At 44.1% G+C, this 6,000-nt stretch overlaps 1 protein-coding gene across 1 annotated transcript in view; it reads left to right on the top strand.

The window, feature by feature from the left end:
- LOC107105562 (TBC1 domain family member 19-like) overlaps positions 1-6,000 on the top strand; it is a gene marked incomplete at its 3' end in the record, with an annotated part of 79,051 nt that overhangs the window by 44,826 nt on the left and 28,225 nt on the right. The gene's annotated exons all lie outside the window — the stretch shown is intronic.

The following is a 6,000-nucleotide window of genomic DNA, read 5'->3' as shown; positions in this document are numbered from 1 at the left end:
TGTCACGCTGAGACTGCAGGTGGAGGGGGGGGTGTAAATCCAATCTCCTCCTCCTCCTCCTCCTCCTCCTCCTCCTCCTTCTTCTTGGAAGGTTCCCCAAGTTTTAAAGGCATTTGTATTTTGCATGAACGTATTCTCCTTGGCCAAATCATTACGGTGTGATACCCTCCACTTTAAACCATCCATTCTACCTTACAGCATCCGTGGATAAAGTCTGCAGTCAAATGTAGCGTAGGACACAAAGCACAGACAAAGCTTCATAAGCTCCACTGTTGTGTTATCCCTTCAAAATGAAATGCTGTGTATGATGACCTAATTTGCTGGAACTCCATGTTCTGAATAATTGCTAATGAGGTCATTTTGATCGTCTGCTTCACAATTTTTGATCTCTGCACAGGAAGGGGGCACAGAACTAGTGTAACAGAACGGTACAGAAGTGGTGTAGTTTGCTGCTCACAGGAGAGGGAGGAGCAGCCGTTTCCTCTCCTCCTGCCGAGGGCCTGTGTGACGACCCCTTTACTGGGGAGGTCTGGTTTCCCTTTAAAAGTGTACTTTATGTTTTTCTCTACTGGGTAATCCGGCTGCCACCAGGAAATTTAAGGCTTTCCAAACCTTTATAATATAATATTCATCACTGGGTAGGTATATCGAGGGTTTAAGCTTTCGAGGAACTATGTGGTCTGAGGAAGGATTCTTTCCAGAGCTGGTATACTTGAATGAAATAGGATTTATTTAAAGAACACATAAATACGAGGGTAGAACCATGTAACTAGTAAAGTAGGTATAACACACAGTCTGCTCCCTACTGACAGGGATTTTTCCTTAGGTAACTTTGTAACACTTTTTCCTTCAGGCCATATATGGTTACTGTTTCTTTATATTTCAACTTTTCATAACACACACAAGAAGGTCTCTCCTTCAGACCCCAGAACTAAACTCATCCCACACAGGGATGGGTCTCTTCTCATACACAGAACTGCTGTTTCTCTCACAGAACTCAGAACTTGACTGATCTTCATCAACTGTCACATCTAACTGACCCTCTTGATAGACATTCAAATCACACAGCATCCATTCCAAAACCCCTCCCCCTCTCTGTCACTCACCAATCATATCACTTGCCTGATTTCAGCACTCTAGATTATCATCACAGCCATGCAAACAAACTTTTAAACACACACACACACAGTTAAACATGAAATCATTACAGCCTGATTCTCATTGAGAGAGTAAGTTTGTCTGGACTGTACTATTCAGGCTGCCGATGGAAGCTCACACAATTGAATGTTCTAAGTAAAAACATCACCTGTATATAAAAAACTAGATCTTAGGTAGAAGGCTAGGTTGGAACCAATGTTCTCTCTAAGCTGAGTTAGTGTGAGCTAGCTCACAGTTTTTTAGCCTCCGGCTCACCCATTTTTGTCTTAGCTTGGGAAGGAGGGCTCCAGAGCAAACTAATTTATGCAGCAGCCAAACCGCTCACTCACAGCTTTAATGCCAGGAGCTCACAAAGTAGGATTTTTGCTCACAAGACTCCACGGCTTAGAGGGAGCATTGGTTGGAACCCTTCTCACGAGTTTCTCTGGGCAGAGAGAGGTGTTTCAGTGGAGGGGTAAGAGGAGGGCAGTGTTCCCTCTAAGCTGAATTAGTGTGAGCTAGCTCACAGTTTTTTAGCCTCCAGCTCACCCATTTTTGTTTTAGCTCAGGAAGGACGGCTCCAGAGCAAACTAATTCATGCAGCAGCCAAATTGCTTGCTCACAACTTTAATGCCAGTAGCTCACAAAGTAGAGTTATTGCTCATAAGACTCCACAGCTTAGAGGGAGCATTGGAGGAGGATTATGCGTGAGCTTCCTTTTGCAGTCTGAAGCAGTTCAGTGCCAGCATGGAATTATTGCCTTCAGTAGAGCTAGTCTGGAGTCAGAAAGGTCGCTATGGATTAGTTCTCTGCACATCGAAGAACCAAAAGACACAGAGGTGCAGCCCTGCTAAAGGTGATAGTTCTGTTTCTAAACAGCAAAAAGGAGCAGAAATGCATCTGTCTCTATAAAACCAATGAAGAGGCAACTGGGTGAGGTTTATGGGGTCAGCAAGAAGTGCCATGGCGTTGTCGCTTTCTGGCTAGAAAGAATACAGCTGGTTTCCTCCTCACATTCAAACTAGAGAGGGAATGGATGCACTTCTGCGGTGCGTTTTGCGGCTATGGACGAACTAGTTACCAGTACTGAGTGTCTTGCCACAGGCATTTGAAAGGAGCAGAAAGAGAGGCTGGTTGAGCATTGTCATTTCCTACATACGAATTTTTAGACACAGCTTTGGAATGGTTTCGTCTGCAACCCGCGAGCTCCAAGGGTCTCGTTCCCTGCCCGGCCAACTTTATGACCAGTTTGAATAGGGCTTCCTGAGCCGGTAACGTCAGATTCCTGCAGCATTCAGTTCCCAACAACTCTCTTGCCAAGAAGTAAAGTTTATTGAGACATTGAAGCATGCAGATCATCTTGACACATCCCGTGTTAGAACTGGCAATAAGCACGCGAAGCAAGCAGAAATGCATAATTCAAGAGGGTCCCCTGATGGCCCGGAGCCAATCACGGAACAGGTAGGAGCCTGCCACAGCTAACGGGTCCAGTTTCCCAGGAGAAAGCTGGTGCTAGACACCAAGGCCAAACGCTCATGTTACAGAGATAAAGAAACACTGAAGGCACAGAGAAAAGAAACCTACAATTCCAGAGGCCCCCCCCCCGCACTCCACGGCAGCTGGAGCCCTCGCTGACAGGTAACTCCCAGGCCAGGCAGTTCGCACTGCTCTGCCAAGCTACGTCAGCAGCACTAGAGGGAAGGTGGTGGCACTTCAGCACCATGCAGCCGTCCCTCTCAGGCTCAGCCCGTATAAACTCTTGTCGTTGAGGATGTTGAGCAGACTCCCTCTGCTTTGTCGTGATTTAAGATTTGTGTTCTGTGCCTTTACTTCCACGTTTCACTCCAGTGATCTCTGGTTAAATTTCACTTCACTTAGAGCAGCAGAACACAAAGAATAGGGACAGAACACTCCCTGTTCTCCCCATGCCTGTGGTACCTCTAGAGCAGGGGTGTCAAACATGCGGCCCGGGGGCTGGACCAGGGGGGGGGGCCCGGAGGGCTTCTCTCAGGTCCACAGTGGAACTGGCCATCTTCTGCTTCTTTTTCCAGTTCTGCTGCTGCTGCGTCATCGTTGGTTTGCAGCTTACAGATACACACTTGAACAGCATACTCAAGATTGCAGCATTTATATGCTGATGATTTAACATTATACGTTTCCGAACCATCAAGATCTATCCAGGCTATCCTCCTCATGTTACAGAACTTTGGAATAATCTCGGGTCTACAAATAAATTACAGCAAATCTGAAGTGTACCCTATTTACATTAAGCAAGAGACGGCAGAATTGCTGCATAAACTTTGTCCTTTTAGCTGGGTTCAGGGAACATGGAGACATCTAGGTGTTATGATACCGATTAACTTAAAAGACCTGTTTAAATCCAATTACAATGCTCTTCATCTAAGAAATAAAACTGACTTCACTAACTGGGACTCGCTTAAGCTGACCTTACCGGACAGGCTATATCTGATTAAGAGCTTCATATTTCCAACATTCCTCTTCAGAGCACTACCGATTTTCATCGCTAAAAAAGATCTACAAATTTGGCAAAAGTCCTTAACAAACTTTCTATGGGAGGGGAAAAAATCTAGGATAAATTGTAACTTATTGCACAGACCTGCAAAACTAGGAGGCCTAGATCTTCCCTTATTACAAGCTGCAATTTTATCACAGGTGATCCAAATGCAATACGAGGATGATCAGCAGCACTGGGGAAAAATCGAATTAGTATACACTGCTCCATTCACTCTTCAAGAAATTGCCTGGATTAAACCTACTGCCAGACCAAGATCGATCAAAGAAAATTTTTTATTGTCAACAGCAATTGCTACTTGGGATAAGATCAAGCACCTCCTGCCTCAAGGGATCTCTCAACTGTCCACATTTACTGGCCAAGGCTGGTTTCAACAAGACCTAATTTCACACGCTTTTGAGGACTGGAGGGAAGCAGGATTTGGATGCCTACATGACTTAATAGACAAAGGAACAATTCGGGACAAGCAATTTTTTGACCAGAAAATGGGGAAGCAAACCCCTTGGTTTCAGTATCTACAGTTAAAACACCCCACTGACCACCTTGCGGAACGGCACATTTGGTAGGGAATTAACAAACCTAGAAAAAATCATTAAACAATATCCCAATTCCCCAGAAGACACGGTGTCTAAAATATACCGTACGATAATCTTGGAAGCGAATCATCCGAAATTCAAATTCCAACATCGTTGGGAAGAAGAGCTGTCGGTACAATGGAATGAAGCAGATTGGGAAAGTGTGTGGTCCTCCCCAGCCAATTGCTCCACCATTTTCAATGTCCGACTACAGTTTTTTAAAATTCAGTTGCGATGGTATATAACCCCTCAACAGTTACATAAAATAAACGTGAATAACAGCCCGCAATGCTGGAAAGGCTGTGGGCAGGTTGGCACCTACCTACATTGCTGGTGGGAATGCGCGAGAATCGGCAAATTTTGGGAGGAGATTAGAAAACAGATTTATGATATTTCTTCGCAAAACCTCAATTTCAAGCCTGAATTTTTTTTATTAAACCACTGGAATACCGAAATAGATAATAGAAACAAAGAAATAATCTCATTACTCCTCGCTTCAGCTCGTCTTACAATAGCGTCTTGTTGGAAATCTTCTTTACCGCCAACACTAGCCGTTTGGCATGAAAAAGTTTGGGAACAATTTGTGATGGCAAAAATCACAGAGAAAATGCATAGGTCGCAGGTATCTCAGACATCCAATCACAAATTTGAGTCAATCTGGTTCCAAATATTCTCTTATCTCACTGTGCACGATATTCTACCTGCAAACTTACATTATCACAAATGGCTAACGTTATGAAACAGTATTACCAAGGTTTGTCGAGTAGAGACGATATGTGTAATCCTTACCCCTTAACTCTGTGGACTAATACACTTATGTCTATATAGAAGGCCCTTCTGTTAAAATGTTACGATTTGCAATATTTATTGACGTAGTTTATGATTGTTATTGAGTTGCATCATCTCATGATGATGTATCTTTGTTATTGGCGATAGTTGGCTTAATCTGTTTTGGAAATAATAATAATAATAATTTAAAAAAAAGATTGCAGCAGTGCAGACATTTTGATGCAGTAATCCAGAGCAAGAGGCGTCAGTTATCAGACACTGTGAAATAAGCAAACTATTGCAAGGGTGCTGATGTTTTAAGCATGTTTTTATTTTAAGTTAAAAAAAAACCTTTGTGTTTGTGTCCTTTATAAAGTTTATATCTCCGCTACCTGGCATCACATTTTATGACACACATGGCCCAGCCCAACAAGGTCTCATTCATGTCAGATCTGGCCCTCATAACAAATGAGTTTGACACCCCTGCTCTAGAGACTGGGAATTTTCTGGCCTGGGTGCCACAAAAGTTGCCTACGGGTGTGCATCTGTGATCCCAGGAAAAGCACACCCACATGTTGGAGTATAAGCAGAGAACAAAGCCAGAAGCCCCTTTGAAACTTGCCTTGGGTGCTTTATTTTTTTGCCGCCAAGTCACAGCCGACTTAACGGTGACCCCAAGAGACATTCAGAGGTGGTTTCCCCTGATATTTGTGGTCCCTCTTCATTGGAGAAAGAAAGGGGGAAATCACCCCTAAGAAGCGATTTGGTGTAGTGGTTAAGTGCGCGGACTCTAATCTGGGAGAACCGGGTTTGATTCCCCACTCCTCCACTTGCACCTGCTGGATGACCTTGGGCAAGCCGTAGCTCTGATAAGAGCTGTTCTTGAAAAAAGAGCAGTTTCTGTCAAGAGCTCTCTCAGCCCCACCCACCTCACAGGGTGTCTGTTGTGGGGAGGGGAAGGGAAAGGAGTTTGTAAGCCGCTCGGAG

This window comes from Gekko japonicus, unplaced genomic scaffold (genome assembly GCF_001447785.1).
Source record: "Gekko japonicus isolate JY-2015 unplaced genomic scaffold, Gekko_japonicus_V1.1 scaffold2656, whole genome shotgun sequence".
Classification (NCBI taxonomy): Eukaryota; Metazoa; Chordata; class Lepidosauria; order Squamata; family Gekkonidae; genus Gekko; species Gekko japonicus.
This window is presented reverse-complemented; position numbering and strand designations above follow the sequence as displayed.